At 49.8% G+C, this 23,650-nt stretch overlaps 1 protein-coding gene across 2 annotated transcripts in view; it reads right to left on the reverse strand.

The window, feature by feature from the left end:
* The window catches only part of EFR3B (EFR3 homolog B), a 152,249-nt gene extending 129,277 nt beyond the window's left edge, over positions 1–22,972 (reverse strand). Inside the window, exon 1 of one of the 2 annotated variants that reach the window (XM_030555132.1) lies at positions 22,103–22,972. The gene's annotated coding sequence lies outside the window, so the exon portion shown is untranslated. The remainder of the gene's footprint in view (positions 1–22,102) is intronic. The other variant, XM_030555128.1, reaches the window with a different exon arrangement.
* Between the last annotated feature and the right edge of the window lie 678 nt (positions 22,973–23,650).

Here is a 23,650-nt window from a genome sequence, read left to right on the forward strand (position 1 = left end):
AAGCCAGAGACAAAGTGAGAACTGGGTCTCCTTTCCAAACAGCCAGCTAAAAATCCTTGCTGGCACGGAACAAAGCGGAGATTCTCACTCCTTCCCACCAGCAGACAAGGAGAGAGGTGGAAGGGGCTTGTTTGCTATACAAACTGTGAAAAAAATAATTGGGGCGAGGCCGAGATAGGAGCAGGGGAAGGTGGGGAATCAGGGGAGCTCCTATAATGCTGCAGAGAAACTCTGGACTAGGGACAAGAGCAGCGGGGAAGGAGCGGCAGTGGGGCAGTTACTATACTGAGCCAGGAGGAGGGTCTGGGCAGCTGGGAAAGCAGGAGCAGATCTCACCTACACAGGGCCTGCTTTAGGCCTATTCCCCCAATTCCCCCGAATCGCGCCCCACACCCAGTGAGAATCCCTTCCCTAGCTAGAGGCGCCTTTTAAAATTTTTACTCATCTGGTGGCGCTTTGGGTCTTCAGCGGCACTTTGGCGGTGGGTCCTTCAGTGCTGCTGAAGACCTGGAGCGAGTGAAGGACCCACCGCCGAAGTGCCGCAGAAGACTCGGAGCACTGCCCAGTGAGTACAAGTCCCACGTGTTTTTTTACGTGTGGGGGGGGGTTTTTTGTTTGCTTGGTTTTTTTAAGTCATCCCTGCCCGGGCCCCATCAAAACTGTTTAAATTGGGCCCCGCACTTCCTAAAGCCGGCCCTGCACCTACACATCCAATCACATGCACAGGGATTTTCCCCTCTGAAGTAATAAATAAAATCAAAATGCAGGAACAGTGCAGCACTGGAACTAGTCAGCCTTGGGCAGGGCCCAATTCCCAAGACTCGTGGCTGGTTTAATGGCTAATCCCAGTGACCGTCGCCCTTTAATGAGTCCCTTTGTTTGCAAGCAATTCCTGGGCAGCGTGATCAACCTCTCAAGGTCACACTCAGGTACCGGAGCTTGTGACAGGGAATTGTTACAAGGGCAGGAGCTCATCCTTCTGCTCCCTCTCCCCCAGATCTGCAGCAGTTCCTGAACATGAGCTCTCAGCCAACGTTTCCCCATCAGGGACCTGAGCCCTCTGTGTATCCAACCTGAGGGCAAGACTCCGCCAGCCCTGCCCTGCCCGTAGGCCTCAGCCCTACCTGGAGGGCTCACCTCGAAGAAAGCAAAGGCAGTTCAGTCTCCACGGCCCATGCTGTCCTTGGATCAAAGCACCTTCAGGTGGTTTTGTGCTGTGGATACTTGCATCTAGGGTGACCAGATGTCCCATTTTTAAAGGGACAGTCCCGTTCTGGGGGACTTTTTCTTATATAGACATCTAGTACCCCCCACCCCCTGTCCTGTTTTTTCACAGTTGCTATCTGGTCACCCTACTTGCATCAGCCTCATTCAACTCAGGCCACCCAACGGCACTCTGACCTTCATCACCAGCCTAACAAGTGGGAGGCTCCACACTCCATTAGCTACCCCGGGAGCCAACTAGGCTCCCTCTTCCATCCGCATTGCCACCCTGTGGCATTTAGAGCTCATAGACACTAGAGACAGAAAAGCCGCATGGGATTATCCAGCCCATCTGCCTTTCAGTGCAGGGTTATTCCCCCTCCGTTCCCAATCATTGCTTCTGGACAGTGCTTAACTTGTAAGCAAAGAGGTGCCAGGGCTCAAGCAATTTTTACATTCATAATGGATGCAGCAAGCCCAGAGGTGCCGCCGTGCCAGGGCTAGGAACTGCCAGGCCTGGAGGTGCCGGGGCTACGAACTGCCGGGCCCGGAGGTGCTGGGGCTCAGCGTTGGTACCAATTAAGCACTGCTTCTGGAGTATTTACAGGCTGAACAAAGAGGGGCCCTTTCTACACACCAAAAGGGGACTCTTCCGGGATACTTCCTCACTATCTGGACAGGTCCCTATTGTTCAGGAAGAGGGGAATTGTGAGACCAGAACAGAGCCAGGGTCCATCAAGCTGAGGGTCCTATCTGTCACAGTGGGAAGCACCAGCTGCTTCCAAGGAAGGTGCAAGAAACCCCACATTAGGCTGACATGGGGTAATTTGCTCCCACAAGAGGTCTCCTCCTTTGCAGCATCCTCGTAAGGAAGGATTTGGCCACAAAGAGCATCCTCAGAGAAATACGCGCTTCATGATTATGTGTCATTCATATTACAGTAGAGAATCACAGGACTGGAAGGGACCTCGAGAGGTCATCTAGTCCAGTCCCCTGCACACACATAGCGTAGATCAAGGCCTCACTGGACGAGGCCCTGTACATATGCATAGGGAGAGACAGTACTTGCCCAGGGAGTTTGCGAGCTAAACAAACCAAACAAAATCCAGAGCAGGCAAAGGGAAAGACAGGAAGAAAGTCTTATTAACAGTGTTTAATTTGTGCAAAGAGCTTGTGGGAGGCTCACCTCTGGGACTGGTGGTTCCTAGCCCCGGCACCTCTGGCCTTGCTGCATCAGCTATGAAAGTAAAAACATTGCTTGAGCCCCAGCACCTCTTTCATTACAAATTAAATGCAGCTTATTACCCCCATTTTATAAATGGAAACTAGAGGCACCAGGAGATCAAGTGACGTGCCCAAGGTTACACAGGATGTTGCAGGTCAGTATCTTAACCCACAAGGCCATCCTTCCTCACTCTCCCCCCACCATCCTCTGAAGCAATGAGAAACACATCCCTTCCCATAGGCAAGGGGAAGAGGTTTCTCCTATCCATTGCTCTGCCTGAGCCGCATTCACTGATCTCTTCCCACGCCACCAGCAGAACTGGTCACCGTTCCAAAACAGAGGCCAAGCAAAGAGTAAAGTGGGCAGGGATGGTGTCCCTAGCCTCGGTTTGCCAGAGACTGGGAGTGGGCAGCAGGGGATGGATCATTTGGTGATTGCCAGTTCTGTTCATTCCTTCTGGGGCACCTGTCTTCCAACAGCGGCCAATGCCAAGATACTGGGCTAGATGGACCTTTGGTCTGACCCAGTATGGCAGTTCTCATGTTCTTAAAGCAGAGGAAGAGAGCCCTTCTAGGGGACGGGGCAAGTGGTGAGCACCCAGGATTGGAAGAGGGCCTGATCATAACACAGCAAATCATCTCCATGGGCTTCTTGTGCAGGCAGCAGAACGAGGCAAGAAACTTAGACCTAATAAAAGAGAAATGATCGCTTGAAAAGGTGACTTGCAAAAGAATGGAGAACAAGGGGTGTCTATTTGCCTTCTGCCTGTCAGGTTTTGAGTGTTGTCTCCTTGACATCTTCGCAGCCAGCTCTCTTCCTGAATTCAGTCAGTGTTCAATCTACCCAGAGCAGGCCTGGTTTCTAGTCACAAGCTCCCATCACATGACCCATGGTGGTAGTCACTCCACCTAAGAAAGCAAGCTGCACTTGGCATAGGGGAGCCTGATCCTCAACTCTCTTAAAAGAGCCAGCTCATTCTGGGGCATTTCTTAAGTGCCAAACTGAACTCAAGCAACTGGCACTCAATTGGGAGAAAAGGGCTCTTTGTTAAAGATTGAAGGCAACCCTATGCCCCTTCAATGAAATCCATATCACTGGCCAAAACAGGGCAGATGAGATTTACTATCTGATATTTCCCCGGTAAAAAGACAAGCAGGGGAAAAAAGTGTAAAACAAACCAAACATCACAGGTGACCCTCAGCCAGGGCCGGCTTTAGGAAGTGCGGGGCCCAATTCGAACATTTTCGGTGGGGCCCTGGCAGGGATGACTTTAAAAAAAAAATGGAAAAAAAAGCCTTTCATTTCTTTCATGTGTTATTTACTTTCCATAACTATATAAATAATAAAATTATATATTATGTACATTGCATCATATATGCTGTTGATTGGTTATTAATGACTGCCGTTTCACATGTGTGGGTCCCAGCTGCTCCCTGCCCCCCTCAATGAGGCAGGTGTGCAGGGTTACTGCCCTGGGAACTGCAGGGCACAAGTGGACATGGGGCTGGCTGGAGGCAGGGCAGGGGCTGACTGGAAGTAGGGTCTGGCTGCAGGCAGGGCAAGGGGTGCAGGGCTGGTTGGAGATAGGGGGTGTGTGGGGCAGGCTGGCTTCAGGCAGGGCCACGGGGGGATGCAGCAAGGGTTGGCAGGGCTGGAGTCAGAGGAGTGTGAGACTGGCTGGCTTCAGGCAGGGGGGTGCAGCAGGGGTTGGCTGGAGACAGGGCAGGGATTGCAGGGCTGGTGCGGGCAGCAGTGTGTGTGGGGCTGGCTGGCTTTGGACAGGGCCACAGGGGTGTGTGGCAGGGGGTTTGACAGGGACTGGCTGTGGGCACAGGGTGCAGAGCTGGCTGCAGGCAGGGGGAGCGGGGCTGGTGTGGGCAGGGCAGGGGGTGCAGCAGAGGCAGTTGGAGCCCCAGCCCTTTAAATAGCCCCCAAGCTCCCTACTATCGCAGGGCTTTGGGGGCTATTTAAAGGGCCCGGGGCTCCCCAGCTTCTACCCCGTCCTGGATCTTTTAAATAGCTGCGGGAGCCCTGGGGATTGCATGGGGGTGGCGGGGCTCTGGCTGCTATTTAAAGAACCGGGGTGGCCGAGGCAGCTGGAGCCCTGGCCCTTTAAATAGCTCCCGGAGCCCCTCACTACCCCAGGGCTCTGGAGGCTATTTAAAGGCCCGGAGCTCCAGCCAGGAGAGTGGGGCCGCGGGGCTTGCCGCGCTCTGGCCGGGGCTCCAGCCGGGGCCGCGGGGCTTGCCAGGCTCCAGCCTGCTATTTGCTCAAGGGAGCGGGACCACCTGGAAGACCGCGGAGCAGATCGCAGCCAAGGACCCGGGGTAAGTTTAAAAAAAAAAAAAAAAAGTGTCTATGGCGCAGGGCCCTCTTAGGTGCGGGGCCCGATTCCTGGGAATCGGGCGAATCGGCCTAAAGCTGGCCCTGCCCTCAGCACTACCACACAGGGAGAGGCACAAGCTGTGAGCGAGGGAGCTTTAACCCCACACTGCTGCTTCACTTCTACGCAGGGCTGGGGAGCGTGTTTAATTAGCCACGACAGCCACACCAGACACCTGGCAATCTGTGCCGTGAGCTGCTCCGGGGAAGATGACAACACCAGAGGTGCTGGGATGAGTCAGATTCCAGCCTCCGCCCGGGCTACAGTGTGAGGGGATTATTTTCATCCCTATAGCAGCTTGGCTGTTCTCTCTTCCATGTGCTCAGTGTTGCACGCCCCTAATGGATCTGGGAGCCCAATAAGAAACTTGTAATATCCAGGATGGGCTCCTTTCCATAGCCTGTGTCCATCCTGCAACCCTGGGCTGGGATTGCGGCTTGCACAGCTTTAATCTAGCTAGTCTTGGGCACTGGAGCAGTGAAGCTATAGCCACACCTATAATCACAGCCAACATGTCAGAGATTGGACCCAGGCAGTGACAGTCAGGCCTGACTCCACTCCCGTCAGTGGTGTGAACCAGGCATCTGTGAGAGGAGAACCACCCTCTCTGGAGCAGCACTACAGGGGTGGGAGGCACAGGTGAGGGTTCGAGTCCTAATTCAACCAGCTACTTGTGGCATGAGCAAGTCACGATGTTAGAAGGATGCTCTTGTGGTTCAATCATTTGGCCAAGCCTAAAAGAACCAGATTCAGTCTCTGGTCTCCTGCAGCATGTCACTTAATGATCCCTTTTGGTCTCAACTACCCATCTGTAAAATGGGCACTATACTTCCCCTCCGCCCCTCCTCACACACACACACACACACACACACACACAGTCCGGCTTGTCTGTTTAGACTGTAAATTCTTCAGGACAGGGAGTGGCTCTTATGCCACAGACAGCACCTAACACAATGGGGCCCTGATCACAGCGAGGGGACTGAAGACAGGACTGTAATACGGACAATCCCTGGGCTCAGTTTATCCCCCTATAATTAGGACAATCGTTTCCCTGCCTCACAGGGAAGGAGGAATTCTCCCCCCCAGGCGAGCCCCCTGGTCCATGCACCCGGCACCCAGGTATGCTCAGCCACACAGCCAGCACCCTAAGGAGCTAGGCTGCATGGACTGGGGGCACCCACCTTGGGCACAGGGGCTCCACCTCCAGAGGGCCCTCTATATCCGTGGGAAAGAGGGCAGAAGGAAACAACAGGGGGCACCTCAGAGCAAATCCACCGAACAGCTGGCAGTGGGGGGGATGGGAGCAAGCTACCAGGGGTTCTGCATTTTTGCTTTGGGCACGGCAGCCATCCACATTCCTGCTGAGCTATTTCTGGGCTCTGCTTGGAATGCCAGTGAGTGGAGAGAGGCATGAAAAGCTGCAGCATCTCCAGGGGGCAGGTGGCAGCAGACATTCCCAGGCAGGGGCTGGGGGGGCAGAGGGTTACGGCTGCTTTAGAGAGAAATCTCTTTCCCTCTCTGTATATACACACATTTTTCCCTTTAAACTATTGAAGTCACCTGTCAGCGGTCCCCCACCCTGCTTTGACGAGTCAGAGTTAAACACAGATTGGGTCTAATGGCAGAGCTCCATCCCAGGAGCTGCGGCCTGTCAGGCTTACGCAGCTGCCAAGCCCCTGGCGCTGCCAGAAACCAGCCGATCCCACGAGGAATCTCTGGGGGAGGAATTACACAGAGGGAACTGTGGGGATCACATCAATGGGCTCCAAGCAGAGACCATGCCATTCTAGACACGCTAGGGGCAGGACATGTGCCTGGAGGACCCCAAAGTGAGCCCAAGTGAAACGGGGCCACCTCTGGAGTGGAGGATGGTCACTGAGCAGCAGGCAGTGGAGAGGAAACTTGGGGCAAAAACATCTGCTCTTTCTGCAGAGTGATGGGAGATGGAACAGCCATGTCATCCCATTAATTTACACAGCCAACCCCCATCTTCCCAGACTGACCTGTTTGACTCCAAATCCAACCACACCTCCTATGTGAGCAAAGCACACACAACCCAGAAGCTTAGGACAGCATTTAGTGACCTTACGCTCAGAGGCGCCCAGCTCTGCAGCCTTACAAATAATGGATGGCGGGAGGGAGAAGGAATGATAAAAAAAAAAAAAACACCCTAATCCCATCAGCCAGCTGTGATTGCCTTTAGTAAGCAAATCATGATGGCCCCTCTGAGCATGCTTGGATCCTGCTGGCCTAGTACCTAGCTCATTAACATTCACAGAGGTTTGCCCTTGGGTGTGCCTAATCCTCTGGACTCCGGAGGTGAAACCCCCAGGGGGATTGGAGATGAGTTTTTAAAGACACAGGCACAGGATAGAAAGCAGAAGGCAAGTGGCTCTGCTGAAAGGGGCCCTGACCCAAAAGGACTCCATTCTGCAGGAGCTCGACAGCTTCCATTTCCCGCACACAATCCAAAGGCCATCACTGCATAGGAAAGCACTGAACAAATGCAATCACTTTAGGGTTGCCAACGTTCGAATCGTGAAAACTGAACACCCCTGCCCGGAGGCTATACCCCTGCCCTGCCCCTTCTCTGAGGCTATGCCCCCTGCTCACTCAATCCCCCCTCCCTCTGTCGCTCGCTCTCCCTCACCCTCACCCTGTCATAAACAGATAGCTAAGGGTTAATGTCTCTTTCACCTGAAGCACCTGACCAGAGGACCAATCAGAAAACCGGATTTTTTCAACTTTGGGTGGAGGGAAGTTTGTGTCTGGGTCTTTGTTTTCTGTCTGCCTGCTGTCTCTGAGCTTTGGAGAAGTAGTTCTGTTTTCTAATCTTCTGTTTCTAAGTGTAAGGACAAAGAGATCAGATAGTAAGTTATATGGTTTCTTTTCTTTGGTATTTGCATGAATATAAGTGCTGGAGTGCTTTGATTTGTATTCTTTTTGAATAAGGCTGTTTATTCAATATTCTTTTAAGCAATTAACCCTGTATTGTGTCACCTTAATACAGAGAGACCATTTGTATGTATTTTTCTTTCTTTTTATATAAAGCTTTCTTTTAAGACCTGTTGAAGTTTTCTTTACTGGGAAATTTCAGGAAAATTGAGTCTGTACTCACCAGGGAATTGGTGGGAGGAAGAAATCAGGGGGGAGATCTGTGTGTGTGTTGAATTTGCTAGCCTGATTTTGCATTCCCTCTGGGGGAATAGGAAAGTCCTTTTTGTTTCCAGGACTGGGAACGGAGAGGGGGAGTCACTCTGTTTGGATTCACAGAGCTTGTGTCTGTGTATCTCTCCAGGAGCACCTGGAGGGGGGAAGGGAAAAAGGATTATTTCCCTTTGTTGTGAGACTCAAGGGATTTGGGTCTTGGGGTCCCCAGGGAAGGTTTTTCAGGGGGACCAGAGTGCCCCAAAACACTCTAATTTTTTGGGTGGTGGCAGCAAGTACCAGGTCCAAGCTGGTAGCTAAGCTTGGAGGTTTTCATGCTAACCCCCATATTTTGGACGCTAAGGTCCAAATCTGGGACTAAGGTTATGACACACCCTCACTCACTTTCACCGGGCTAGAGCAGAGGGTTGGGATGTAGGAGGGGGTGAGGGCTCCAACTGGGGATGATGCAGGCTCTAGGGTGGGGCCAGAAATGAGGGCTTCAGGGTGTGGGAGGGGGCTCCGGGCTGGGGCAAGGAAGGGGTTGAGGGCTGTGGCTGGGGGTGTGAGCTCTGGGGTGGGGCTGAGGATGAGGGGTTTGGAGTGCACAAGGGGGTAGGCTCTGGGGTGGGGCTAGGGATGAAGGGTGCGGGAGGGGGCTCAGGGCTGGGGGTTCAGGGTGCAGGCTCCAGCCAGGCGGCGCTTACCTCAAGTGGCTCCAGGAACCAATCAGCATGTCTGGCTCCTAGGCGGAGAGGCCAGGGGGCCTTGTGTGTTGCCTGCAGCCACAGGTGCCACACCCGCAGCTCCCACTGGCCGCGTTCCCAGTCAATGGGAGCTGTGGAGCTGGCACTTGGGGCAGGGCAGTGCGCAGAGTCCTGGTGGCCACCCCTATGCCTAGGAGCTGGATGTGCTGGCTGCTTCCAGGAGTCAGGGCTGGCAGGGAGCCTGCCTTAGTCCACTGCACTGCCGACCAGACTTTTAACAGCCTGGTCAGCAGTGCTGACTGGAGCTTCCAGGGTTCATTTTTGACAACCAGATGCCTGGTAACCCTAGATGACCTCCCTCTAGGCTCACACACCAGGGCTTGAACCCACAACCTCCAGTGGTAACAGCATGAGCTAGAGAATCAAGGCTCCAGTAGCTTGGAACTGCAACAACTCTTACCCTTTGCAGATCCTCACAGAAGGGGACCTGTAACACTCATTCACTAGTGGGTTTCACAAATCCTGGCCCAGTTCATCACCCACATTACCAGGCCTGTACAGGGGGCTTGGCTAGCACAGTTTCAATTATCATGCCTCAGCCCTCAACGTTTCTCTGCTTTATCCATTCCCCCTGGCCATTTTGTATAGGAACCTATGTGCTGCAAAGTAATCCAACATGTGCTGTGTATGAGTCTTTATCCTCCTCTAGTGGCTAATCCATGTAAGGGGGTAAAGTCTACTACAACGGCTAGCTCTTGGAATTACTCCTTCAGCTCAAATGGTACAGACTCATGCTTTTTAGCTCTGTAGTTCTGCTGCTGGTCTGCAGCCAGTGCCAGGGCAGCGTGCAGTGACATTTGAGTCCTGATTCTCCTCTCCGTCACTGGTGCACCTCAGGAGTAGCTCTGAGTGGAGTCACACCAGAAGACTCAGGGCCTCTGACTCAGCCAGCCGCTAAACCCACACAGCGAGGCAAGAGTGAGCAGGGATTGATGGGGAACAGTCACAATCACGGCAGCTGCAAAGCTTCCCGAGTTGCCGTAGGGTTTCTGGGCTCCCCCCAGCCCCCACTCAGGAAATCACTAGAGATGCTGTCATAAACATACAGCTACGGGTAGCATAAAATCCCTCCTTTACCTGTAAAGGGTTACGAAGCTCAGATAACCTGCTTAGCACCTGACCAGAAGGATCAATGGGGAAAGAAGATATTTCAGATGCGGAGGGAAGACTTTATTTTTGTGCTCTGTAGGTGTTCTCTCAGGAGATAAAAGGGAGAGACCAAGCAAGTAATCCAGTTCCTACTGAAACGATACATCTAATATTACAGAAATCGTAAGTAATAGCAAGAAACGCATTAGCTTATCTTTTGTTTTAGCTTGTGAATTTTCCCCATGCTAAGAGGGAAGTTTATTCCTGGGTTTTTTTTTGGTTTGGTTTTTTGTAACTTTAAAGTTTTGCCTAGAGGGAAATCCTCTGTGTTTTAACTCATATTACCCTATAAACTTACCTTCCATCCTGATTTTACAGAGGTGTTTCTTTCACTTTTTATCCTTCTAATAAAAGTTCTGTTTTTAAGAATCTAACTGGATTTTTAGTGTCTCAAAAACCAAGGGTCTGGTCTGTGCTCACCTTGGTTACTCTCAAGCCTCCCCAGGAAAAGGGGTGAAGGGCCTTGGGGGGATATTTTGGGGAAACAGGAACTCCAAGTGGTCCTTTTCCTGAATCTTTGTCTAACTCACTTGGTGGCGGCAGCATGCTGTCCAAGGACAAGGAAGAATTTGTGCCTTGGGGAAGTTTTTAACCTAAGCTGGTAGAAATAAGCTTGGGGATCTTTCATGCAGGTCCCCACATCTGTACCCTAGAGTTCAGAGTGGGGAGGGAGTCCTGACAGATGCTCTCCCCAATCGCATGACACTGGAAAAACCCATTGGCTCCCTGTATCTCTCTGAACCATTCCATTCCAGGGAACATCCCTATACCCAGCTCCCCTTTCACTTACACCACTGTAATCCTATTGATTTCAATGGAATGACTCCCAATTTACACCCAAGAGTAGAATCAGGCCCCATATTTTAAACTTCTGAAAGCTCAAACATGAAAACTTGGTGCTTCTAGAGCACCTGACATCCAAGGCTCTCAAAGTGCTTTACAGACACTCATTGGTGAGCTGCCAGTTAGTTACACCTGTCTGAGGTAGTTCAGTGTTATCCCCGTTTTCCAAGTGGGGAAACTGAGGCACAGAGCAGCAATGTGACTTGTCCGAGGTCACTTAGCAGAACTGGGACTGGAATGCAGAAGTTCTGATTCCGGACTCTCCCAGAACAGCCAAAGTCCCAGCGTTCAATCAGGCTCTTCAGTTCTAATTGTGCAGTTGCTGATGACTCAGAACCTGTCCTCAAGAGATTTTAAGTTTTTAATTAAAACATTTTTGATGAATTTGCTTTCTCGATTTCCCTGGAAAACAGAGAAATTCTCAGGGACCGAGAGCAGCTCAGTTTGATCCACACAAAGATCCTCATTACAGAGGGGAATTCATTATCCCCGGTCTACTGAGCAGCCATCACCGTGACCCCAAAAGGGGCAACAGGCCTTAAAGGGAAATTAGTGCAGTATGGAAGTTCTATAGGAGAATACTTAACTAATAGGAAGGTGCCATCTTGACTCTGAGGCTAGGTCTACATGGCAACTAGACATTTGTAGCTGGCCCATGCCAGCTAACTCGGGCTTGCAGGGCTCAGGCTGTGCGGCTGTTTCACTGCTGTGCAGATATCAGGGCTTAGGCTGGTGCCCAGGACCTAGGACCCTGTGAGGTGGGAGGCTTCCTGGGAAGTCTAGGCAGCAGTTAAACAGCCCCGAGTCAGCCGGCACGGCCCAGCCCTCTTTTTCCCTTTGGTGCATAGACTTACCCTGAGACACTTAGGCTGGCATCAGCACTGGTGGATGGAGGAATCAAATAGCCCCCCCAGCAATGTTTTTATTATTTGGATGGACAGTAGCACCTGGAGTCCTCAACCAAGATCAGGGCTCCAATGTGCTAGGTGCTGTACAAACATGGTGGGAGACAGTCTCTGCCCTAAAGAGCTTACAGTCTATAGAGACAAAGGAATTGCCATTATTCCCCTTTAACAGGGAACTGCACCACAGAGATTAAGGGCACCGGAGGGGTTTGTTGGAGGAAGTTTGCTGGCGCTGAAGACGAGCAGGAGCACTGGAGACTTGCTGCCAGACTGGAACTCTGCCCAGGACTCCTGAAATCTGAGTGTAGATGCATTGCTCAGTGTCTGACCTTTTGTACTGCGATACCGCTGGGCCTGTGGGGTCTCATGTTGAATGTAACCATGTTTTACCACTCCCCCAATCTTCTCCCGTCTTGTTTTTCTCCATGCATCCCTCTAAATAAATATTTCCTTATCCTATATTCACTGTACTATTCCAGGGTGCATGTGTTACTCCAGGGGGTTGGAACAGGTGCCCTTGGGATGGAAGGGACTTTCCCTGCGCACGCCTTTTCTTGGCCAGAGCTGCCTGCAGAGCAGACTCCAACTTAGCCACAAGGGTACTAGAGTTACACCTCATTGTGGAATTGTCTAGGAGGGGATTTTTACACTTTCCTCTATCACCTGGCATCAGCCACAGTCAGGGAGAAGCTACGGGACTAGATGGATTGCGAGTCACAGCTCCAGAAATGAGATTCACTGGTAACCACCTCACATTCTTCTAACAAGGCAGAGACAAGCTCGTGATATTCTATTACAAAATAACCCAGTGACCGAGGTATCCCACACCTGACATTACTGACCGAAAAGAGCCAGGATATGAACAGAGCTAGACTGACAGGCCTGACAGAGACTCGTTTAACAATTCCACTTTGAGTCACAATAGAGCAGCCCAAGCAGACAATTCATGAACCAGGATAGGTCAGACAGTACATTCACTAAGAAGAACAATGTCCCATGCCACTGGGTATCTTATCTATACAGTGATAATACTTTATATGTAGGTACCTTTCCTCCAAGGGTCCCCAACTACTTTCCAAAAAGGTGAGTAAGTAGCACTGTTCCCATTTGACTGAGGCTCAGAGAGGTTGTTTGGAGACTGCAGTGCTTGGAATAGAAACCAAGTCCTGTAATTCCCAGTCCCACTGCTCTAACTACTAGATAATGCTCCCTCTCTATGCTTCTCGAGGGAACTTCCATGGGAACTCAGTAACATCTATTTTAACCCAGAGGCCCCTGTGCGAATCAAGGTCCCTTCAAGCTGGTCACTGTATGAACACAAAGTAAGAGACGGTCCCAGCTCTGGAGCATTAAAACAGGGTGTTGGACCTGTTTTAAATGATCTCGCTACAGATTCATATTAACCTGGTACTACGCCCCCCAGCATCGTCTCTGTTTTTATTTTCCTCCTCTGTCTCCAAATCTGCTTGCTTTTACTGCCAAACATTCTACGCTGTTAGACAGCATCCTGAAAAATGAGGTGCATTGAGTGACTGTGTTACTGGGACTCCGAGACCTGCTGGGTAAATCCAGTTCCATACAGAATTTACAGGATCACACTTTGTTTGTAAATTCCATTTACAGTAGCTGCAGATTAGTAGATGGTTCAATACATGGTGAATCCTCTGTTATACAGTCCAGCATGTCAATAGTTGTTTATAACCATCGATCACACCTTCTTACTGATATGCTTATAACCATCTAACATGCTTATAACATCTAGTCATCATTTATCAATCCTTTATAAACTTTTTGCAATGGAGCTTTAATATAAAAGGTGTGTATATATGACCTTAAAAAAAAATAAGGTGTCATTCGTGGGCAATTGTGTGCCTTGGTTTCCCTATCTGTAAGAGACCCTTTGGTGTTTTTTGTATAAGTGAGAATTTGTCCTGGTGTCCAGGGCAAAAAGTAATCCACCCTCCCAACCCTTGTCCCCCTGCCATGCTCCACCCCAGAGGTTGTTCTATTTCAGGGTGCTGTAAGGTGCTTTAAGATGAATGATCTAAAAGTAAATTATTACTAGAGAGGATCCCACTTCTGTAATTTGGCACAGCAAGTCACTCCTCATAACCAAAGACATGTATATTCACCATCACACAACGGACGTGCCCTGCAATGTGAAACAGCCTGAGTTAGCCTTACTCGTTTGCTATAAAATGTCAATTAAAAATAACGTCTTCTTACCAGAAGGGTTTCCGATGGGCATGCAGATGCAGAAAGAAATGAAATAAGCCTGCACTGCCCACCAGAGTCTCGCTGTTCTCCAGATGAAATGCTAACTCTGAAATCTGCAGCCCACTGAGAAACCCGATTCCTGAATGTGCCTGAACCCATCAGTTTTGAAGAGCATGTCAGTGGGCAACACAGATGTCTGTTTAGAACAGAATTAGCCTGAATACAGAGACAAGCTGCTAACACCTTGAGTTGTTCCCATTTCAGGTCCTGCACCGTAGACACTGGATGATTGAAAAGCCCTGACATGAGGAGATAGAAGCAGACATCTGATAAGCCAAGGAGCAGTGTGCTCAGAACAACTACAGAGCATCGGGAGAAAAAGGCTCTCCTAGCAGCTGCAAGATACTGTGGCATAATCAGGGCATGTGGAATTAGTGCCACCACGAAATGCAATCTGTCTGCACATGAAATGATAATGTCTTACATAACTGTGAAATCAAGGGGACAAATTTACCGAGGGCCAGGATATTAGCAAGAGCTGATCCCTTCTTAGTTTGATTTAGTGATAATTTTATCACAACATGCAGGCATATTTATGAAGGACAAGTACCAACAGTCCTGGAACTCATGGGATAGTTCTACTGTTTATAGATCTGCCTCATAAGTGAGCTTGCAGCTGCCCAGAGCCAGATATCACAGCTGTCAGATACATTGCATACATGCCACATCAAGGGATAAAACCCAGTGCCCCTGGATTCCAGAACCTCCGCCTACTACTTGAACTGCGGCATAATCACCATTAACCAGCCAATGTAATAATCCTGCAGAAGCCTCTGGCCACTAAAGCAGAGTGGTGCATAAACACGTTAGCCAGTTAATTACAACACGACCAGCAAGCCTAGCCTGCAAGGCAATTAAAGCCACACATTTATCTTGGGCATGAATGGTGATGGGACAACATAGAATATTAGGGTTGGAAGAGACCTCAGGAGGTATCTAGTCCAACCCCTTGCTCAAAGCAGGATCAACCCCAACTAAATCATCCCAGCCAGGGCTTTGTCAAGCCTGACCTTAAAAACCTCTAAGGAAGGAGATTCCACCACCTCCCTAGGTAACCCATTCCAGTGCTTCACCACCCTCTTAGTGAAAAAGTTTTGCCTAATATCCAACCTAGACCTCCCCCACTGCAACTTGAGACCATTGCTCCTTGTATTGTTATCTGCCACCACTGAGAACAGCCTAGCTCCATCCTCTTTGGAACCCCCCTTCAGGTAGTTAAAGGCTGCTATCAAATCCCCCCTCGTTCTACTCTTCTGCAAACTAAATAACCCCAGTTCCCTCAGCCTCTCCTCGTAAGTCATGTGCCCCAGCCCCCTGATCATTTTCATTGCCCTCCGCTAGACTCTCTCAAATTTGTCCACATCCTTTCTGTAGAGGGGGGTCCCGAAACTGGATGCAATACTCCAGATGTGGCCTCACCAGCGCTGAACAGAAGGGAATAATCACCTTCCTCAATCTGCTGGCAATGCTCCTACTAATACAGCCCAATATGCCGTTAGCCCTCTTGGCAACGAGGGCACACTGCCGACTCATATCCAACTTCTCATCCACTGTAATCCCCAGGTCCTTTTCTGCAGAACTGCTGCTTAGCCAGTCAGTCCCACCCTGTAGCAGTGCATGGAATTCTTCCATCCTAAGTGCAGGACTCTGCACTTGTCCTTGTTGAACCTCATCAGATTTCTTTTGGCCCAATCCTCCAATTTGTCTAAGTCACTCTGGACCCTCTTCCTGCCCTCCACCCTATCTACCTTTCCCCCCAGTTAGTGTCATCCACGACCTTGGTGAGGGTCCAGTCCATCCCATCATCCAGATCATTAAAAAATGTTGAGCAAAACCAGCCCCAGGACCGACCCCTGGGGCACTCCACTTGATACCGGCTGCCAACTAGACATCGAGCCATTGATCACTTGATCATTGATCACTACCCATTGAGTCTGATGATCTAGCCAGCTTTCTATCCAGCTTACAGTCCATTGTAGTCCAGTATGACACACCCTGTGCTGATATCTCAGCATGGCGTGGGAGAGAGAGAGGGAAATGTGGTGACACGGCATCGCGTTGTAACAAGGGGGTTGTTTTGTCCTGCTGACTAAAGGCAATCCCAATGACTCCCCCCCACTGGCTACCATGAGGAAATGCTGTCTGGGGAAGGTAGCAGATTGTTGTTGCAGGACTGGATACCAGAGACACTGGGAGCCCAACCAGAAACATAGAGGGCATCTGCGGAGGGATGCTCTAAAGCTGCGTGGGAAAAGATTTCAATGGGTTTACTTAGCTACTCAGTCCCACAGGTGCTAGGCTGAATTCTAATGCAGGCCTCGAAGGAGAATGAGTTTGATGGGTCTCATTCCAGGCCCCCATTTGTCCACATCAAACACCACCACACACTTGGGCATAATTTTCTGTTTATGTCTGTATCTGCCCTGGGGAAAGGCACAACTGAACAGCAGGGACCCAGCAGGTCAGGAGTGAGGAATATCGGTAGAACTGTGGGTGAGAGGATGCTCACAAGCAGGTTGTGGGTCAGGATTGAGGGGCATTAGCAGAGCTGGTGAGGGGGTGCCCAGGCAGAAGTGTAGTTGGCGGCAGGGGGAGTTGTTGCCCCCCTAAACAGGGCCAGCTTTATGGGCGAGAGCTGTGGTCAGGCAGCAAGGCTTGTGCATTTAACTTAATGAACCATGATGGGCCCTTGCCAGCAGCCCCCCTGACCTGTGACTTTCTCCTCCTCACCCCCCAGCAGCCAAGGGTGCAGGCTGTTTGGCAGTCCCGGTGGAGCCCATGCTGCCGTGTCTCGCTGTGAGAGCCCAGCATGCAGCGTCCCCTCGCACCATGAAATACAGCAGGGGCCAGGCAGCAGCCCGAGCAGCATCAGAAAAGCAGCACCATCAAGTCCAGTTGCAGCAGCCAGTACCAGAGCAGCCACAGCGCACGCGCGTCTTCTTACTATGTGTTCCATTCTATGCATCTGATGAAGGGGGCTGTAGCCCACAAAAGCTTATGCTCAAATAAATTTGTTAGTCTCTAAGGTGCCACAAGTACTCCTGTTCTTTTTGCAGATACAGGCTAACATGTATATAATGTTGACCAGCAATGGCTGGCTCACAGACAGGATAACTGACCTACTACTAGGAGCAGTTAGGGGAGATCTTCTTTGGTTCAAGCATCAAAGGCCTGTGGGTTGGAAGCCATGGCCAGGGTTTAGTCCCCAGATCTATGGGGTGTTTGATTTGTATAACTGTATCTTATCTACTGCTCATAACAGCAGCTGCATTAACACCATCAGGAGTGTAAGAAGCTGGTCACTCCTCCTGCTTGTCACACAGCTGTCCTGACTCTTCAGATTTTTCCCCCATAGAGACTGCAGGACTGAACAAGGCCAAAGTGATGCTGGTTGGGATGACACAAGCCTCTCCTTCATTGAAGACATCTGCCTCACAGCCCTCCCCTCAGCCTCCATGACTGGCAAGACACAGTGGAGAAAAATGCTTTCATCTGTTTCCAGCTTCCTCTTCCTCAAGGAGGCCTTAGTCCCAGTGACCCCTTTCTTTATCACCTCCTGGCTGGATTGTGATAGCTCTGTCTGAGGCAAAAGGTGGAAGCAACGCAGAGAATATAACCTATGTAGAATATGGTGTCCGACCTCCTCAGCACGCTAGCCCTCCTTCAGCGCATCCCCAGTGTTCCTTTCCCAGTCCTCTTGTTGTTAATTTTAAGCCCTCGGTCCCAACTTTCAAAGCTATCGACAGCTACACCAGCAACCACATCCCCATCCATGGCAGCTGCTCTCTTCTGCGACAGTGCAGCTCACAAAGTCTAAGACAGAGCATGTGAGAGCCTGAAACAGAGTACTCTCGGGTGGGGGTGTCAGCTGCAGGGAGATCAGAATGATCCAAAGAGTGATGGCATTTAGAGCATGCCACAGGACCCTCCCTTGTGACCAAGCTTAAGACCATAAGAACGGCCATACTGGGTCAGACCAATGGTCCATCGAGCCCACTGTCTGGTCTTCCAACAGTGGCCAATGCCAGGTACCCAGCGGGAATGTACAGAACAGGTAATTATCAAGTGATCCATCCCCTGTCGCCCATTCCCAGCTTCTGGCAAACAGAGGCTAAGGACACCATCCCTGCCCATCCTGGCTAGTAGCCATTGATGGGCCTATCCTCCATGAACTTACCTAGTTCTTTTTTGAACCCTGTTATAAGTCTTGGCCTTTACAACATCCTCTGGCAAAGAGTTCCACAGCTTCTGTATCTCAGCAAGAAGCAGATCTACCTACAAACATATGCATACACACATCACCTACCGCAACAGGGCCCCGATTGTGTTTGATCTTGGTCATAGTAGATCACAAGCTAAATGAGTCAGAGTCACAGTGTTGCAAAAAAAAGCAAACGTTATTCTGGGATGTATTAGCAGGAGTGTTGTAAGCAAGACACAAGAAGTAATTCTTCTGCTCTACTCTGTGCTGATTAGGCTTTAAATGGAGTATTGTGTCCAGTTCTGGGTGCCGCATTTTAGGAAAGTAATGGACAAATTGGAGAAAGTCCATAGAAGAGCAACAAAAATGATTAAAGGTCTAGAAAATAACCTATGAGAGAAGTTTAAAAAACTGGGTTTGTTTCTTCGGGAGAAGAGAAGACTGAGAGGGGACATGATAACCTTTTATGTTGTTGAAAACTCTTACAAGGAAGAGGGAGAAAAATGGTTCTCGTTAACCCAATGGGATTAAATTGCAGCAAGGGCAGTTTAGGTTGGACATTAGGAAAAAACTTCCTAATTGTCTGGATAGTGAAGCACTGGACTAAATTGCCTAGGGAGGTTGTGGACTCTCCCTCATTGGAGATTTTTAAGAGTAGGTTAGACAAACACCTGTCAGGGACGGTCTAGATAATACTTAACCCTGCCATGAATGCAGGGGACTGGACTAGATGACCTCTCAAGTCCCTTCTAGTCCTATGCTTTTATAACGCCTCTAGATATTGTACTACAAGCAGTAAGGTGAAGAGCAGAACCCTCTTTGACGTTCACTACAAACCTCACTATGCAGATTTCTAGGTGCAGTGTTAAGATACAGCAGCAGTAGGAGCAACAGAAAGCCCTAAAGTGGATGGTACCACCCTCTTTGTTCTGAAGTGCAGCTGGAGGCTGGTCCAGCCTTGGCCTATGGCAATACTGTCACAACACACAATGCTGTGTCTCTTAATAGATGTTGTTTCTGCTGGGATATGTAGGAGTTAAGCAGAGACCTGGGAAACCACTGGTGTGCAGACATGATATGGGGAGTAGAGGCACAAGCAGTGATAGATAAAGTGCTACCCTTCCCTTCTCCTTGCTAAGGATTGATAAGCGTTGCAGCTGCATAAGGGATATGGGGATCAAAGGATACCTTTCCGTAAAGCAATGTTATCTTCCTCCCTCCCTTCTTTCCCAGCTACTGTACATAAACAAGCTCAGAGTCATGGCATCTTCCTCCCTTCCCTGCAAAGTGCTACTCCAGGGAATTTGTGGCTGCAATTATTGTATAAAAAAAATAGTAACTTTTACCTTTACAGTATTTGAAGACATCTGTAGAATATGCTAACAGTGATCAGGGGCGGGGATAATTATATTCAGTATAAAGCTATTAATATTCATTGCAAGGGCGTTCATATTGCTCAAGCGGTTTGGGGGTGTTGTAGTGATTGTAGATATTTACATACTAACAGATAAAGAGTGGAACTGATTTGACAATTGGGTTGAGGGGAACAGGTACTGCAGTAAAGAAGCTCCATCCACCTGTGGGTCAGCCTGCTCATTCTCTAACCGTTTCCCCATGGAAGGCGAGCTCAGTTCCCCCAAACCTGGGGAGAACAGGAGGGGACAAGCTCACCCTTTCCTGAAAAGCAATCTGGGATTGATCTGTTGGGTACAGGTCTGTCGCGCCACTGAGAACTGAACCCCACAGGCCCTAATTCTAGTTATGTCAAGGCCCATTTATAATGCGGTGGCAGTATAAGGTGGCTTTAAAATGGGTGGAAACAGCCCTCCCCGGTCACGAGTCTGCCCTCAGGCCCCCAGTATAGTGGGGGGTTCCTGGGTGTGGCAGCAGTGTGCTGCACTATGCCTATTCTCTGCTTCCCATGCAGAGAAGGGAAGTGACAATAGCTCTTGGGATGCCCTGACTTGGGGCCCTCCATAGCCCCAAAATACAGGGAGTGCAACGGTGACTGAAAGCCCAAGCACAGGAACGATCACCGAGAGTCTGGCTCTGTGAGAGCGACACAACTGTGCAAACTTCATAGGGTCACTTCACAAGGGCTCCTGCACAGTGCAAGTCAGTCTCATTCATCGGTTAGTTTTGTTTTGCGTTTCCCCTGAAAAACCCCACTTGCATCCAGGCTGGCCCATGTGTCACCCAGAGGGTCTGGGGAACAGCAAAGCCTTCCATTCTCAGCTGGGTGGTAATTATAAACCCAGCTAGCCCTCCCCAGAAGTACCCTCCTCCATTGCCCGGGACACCGCCATCCCTTGCGCGAACTCCCTACAGACCACAGCTAAAAACCCCTGAAGCCAGGGATGGAAAAGGCCCATCAGATCACTGCTGCGCCCCACACCCCATATTCTCCTGTGCTCTGTCCAGTCTGGTCTCTGAAGCCCCAAGCAATGGTGCTTCCATCATTTCCCATGGGACACAGCTCACAGTCAAGCTGCTTTTCCAGATAGTCCAACGTTTTCCTGTTCTAATTGGCGTAAGATCTAACGCCAAGGTACCAGTGCTGACAACAATCTCCTGCCCAGAAAAAACACACATTGTTCTTCCAGACAGCAGATGGAAACTCCTGTGTTTTTTTCTCTTTTAACCCCTTCACCTCTGAATTTTTTTTCCAACTTCATAAAGGTCACACAGTATTTGCCAATCTTAAGCGCAATGTTTTACTGACACACCACATTCTGGGGCTGGAGGGAGAAAGGGCAGGGAAAACTGGACTGCTGCAGGTTTCAGAGGGGTAGCCGTGGTAGTCTGTATCAGTAAAAGCAAAGTCCTTGTGGCACCTTAGAGACTAAAATGTATTTGGACATAAGCTTTCGTGGGCTAGAACCCACTTCATCAGATGGAGTGAAAAATACAGTAAGCAGGTATATATAACAGCACATGAAGAGATGGGAGTTGTTTCACTAAGTGGGGGGTCAGTGCTAACAAGGCCAATTCAATTAAGGTGGACATAGCCCATTTCCACCAGTTGACAAGAAGGTGTGAGTATTAGCAGAATCACTACAAAATAATTTTTCCCTCTAACAGACTCTGGGAGACAGGCCAGTCCTCGCTTGCAGACAGCCCCCCAACCTGAAGCAAATACTCAGCAGCAGCCACACAACACACACACTAACCCAGGAACCAAACCCTGCAACAAACCCCATTGCCAACTCTGCCTGCATATCTATTCAAGGGATGCCATCATAGGACCTAACCATATCAGCCACACCATCAGGGGCTCGCTCACCTGCACATCTACCAACATGATATATGCCATCATGTGCCAGCAATGCCCCTCTGCCATGTACATTGTCTGTCTGGTTTGGTCAATCTCCACACAAAATAATAAATTGACACAAATCAGACATCAAGAATTGTAACACTACAATCTCCCTGGACATTCAATAACAGACTTAAAAGTGGCAATTCTTCAACAAAAAAATGTCAAAAACAGACTTCAACAAGAAACTGCAGAACTGGAATTAATTTGCAAACTGGACACCATCAAATTGGGCCTGAATAAAGACTGGGAGTGGTTGGGTCATTACAAAAAATAATTCCCTCTGGCCTCATTAGCACTGACCCTCCACTTAATAAGGCAACTCCCATCTTTTCAAGTGCTGTTATGCTGCTTACCGGATTTTCCACTCCGTGCACCTGATGAAGTGGGTTACAGCCCACAAAAGCGTATGCCCAAATATATTTGTTAGTCTCTAAGGTGCCAAAAGGACTCCTCATTGTTTTGACTGCTGCAGTTGCCGCATTGCCTGCACCAGGCAAGACTATGGGGTATCTTATTGCTTCTCGCATGCCTAGACCAGACAAACATTACTCAACAGGAGGGAGCAGCCCTTAAGGTACAAGGCAAGCAAAAAAAAAGCTTAAGTCCTTTCTCCCTTCACCTTCCTTCCCACATCCCCTGCCATGTGCTGCCACTAGTGCAAGCAGCTGCAGCTCCTCCTGTACCTGTCATTGCTGCTCTTGAGAACCGGCTTCACACTGCACGACTGGTCCCAAAGTTCAGTCCAGCCTAGGCAGGGAGGGAATCCGTGTGGGCGTCTTTCTCCCCACTGTCTGGCTGGCAAGTCCCGAGAAAATCACCGACCCCGCCGCTTCTGCTGCCCCACGATCCGTCAGGAAGAGAGCCCCTCTCTGAAGAGTCAGCAGCAGCAAAACAAGAGTGAGAAATGTTTAATTAAGTTACTTGGTGCGTCCGCTGCCTCGTTCTTTTCCCAAGTCACGCAGACAGCCCCAGCCGCGCAGTTTCCTTTTTAAACAGGAGCGATGAGTAATAACCCCTGCCCAGAGCACAGCCTCGGCGGGAGGAAAGAGAACAGTGACTTGGGTTGAATTGAAGCAGAGATCCCTGAAGGCCCATTCATCAGCAACAGGGCAGCCAAGCCTACAGCTTTCTTTCAGGCACTTTGGATCTCCAGCAAGACAGCAGCCTGGAATGATAAAATCATCATTTGTCCTGACCAACAGGTGGCTGGCAAGCAGAGGGCACTGAGACAGTTAGGAGACGAGGAAAGGGGCCCAGCTCCCTCCTTTGTCAGATAGGTTCCTCCCTGGTCTAAATGCTCCTTCCTTCCTCCCCCCTCTGCCTGACACACTCTCAGCTGTTTCCATGGACACCAGTAGCTGCCACAGAAACCACAGCAGGGACTTCAGACATGAAGAAATCCACCCCTCCATCTGTCTATTGCTCTGTCCTTCCTGCAGAAGAGAGGTGGCTTCCCAGCAGAGAGCCTCCCACTGAAGTCCGCGAGAGTTTTGCCATCAAACTTCCACAGGAGTAGGACTGATTCCCCTAATTTGTCTAGCAGTAACAGGGAAGAGAAATGGCCCAGAGACACACACCCCCCCAGCTCTGGAGAAACAGGAACAGGAAGCCTCAAGTTTCTTGGAGGGGAAGTGGGGGTGGACAGATATCAACCGCAACTGGGCTCAGCAGAACAGTCAGGTGGTGCCTGGGAAGTAACTGGTGTGAGGAAAGCAACTGAGCTTTCAACAGGTGGAGAGATTATTTGTGACTATTACAGCACTGGGGTCATCAGTGCTACAATAATCAGGGTTGGATGTTAGGAAACACTGTTTCACTAGGAGGGTGGTGAAGCACCTGAATGGGTTTCCTAGGGAGGTGGTGGAATCTCCTTCCTTAGAGGTTTTTAACACCTGGCTTGACAAAGCCCTGGCTGGGATGATTTAGTTGGTGTTGGTCCTGCTTTGAGCAGGGAGTTTAACTAGATACCTCCTGAGGACCCTTCCAACCCTGATATTCTATCAGTCTGATTTTGGAACTAAATGGCAACAGTGGGGTTAGACTCAAGGCCAGAAGGGACTATCACAGGGGTCGGCAACCTTTCAGAAGTGGTGTGCTGAGTCTTCATTTATTCACTCTAATTTAAGGTTTCACATGCCAGTAATACATTTTAATGTTTTTAAAAGGTCTCTATCAGTCTATAATATATAACTAAACTATTTGTGACAAAGTTCCTCCTCTACCTTAGTGGG

This window comes from Gopherus evgoodei, chromosome 3 (genome assembly GCF_007399415.2).
Source record: "Gopherus evgoodei ecotype Sinaloan lineage chromosome 3, rGopEvg1_v1.p, whole genome shotgun sequence".
Classification (NCBI taxonomy): Eukaryota; Metazoa; Chordata; order Testudines; family Testudinidae; genus Gopherus; species Gopherus evgoodei.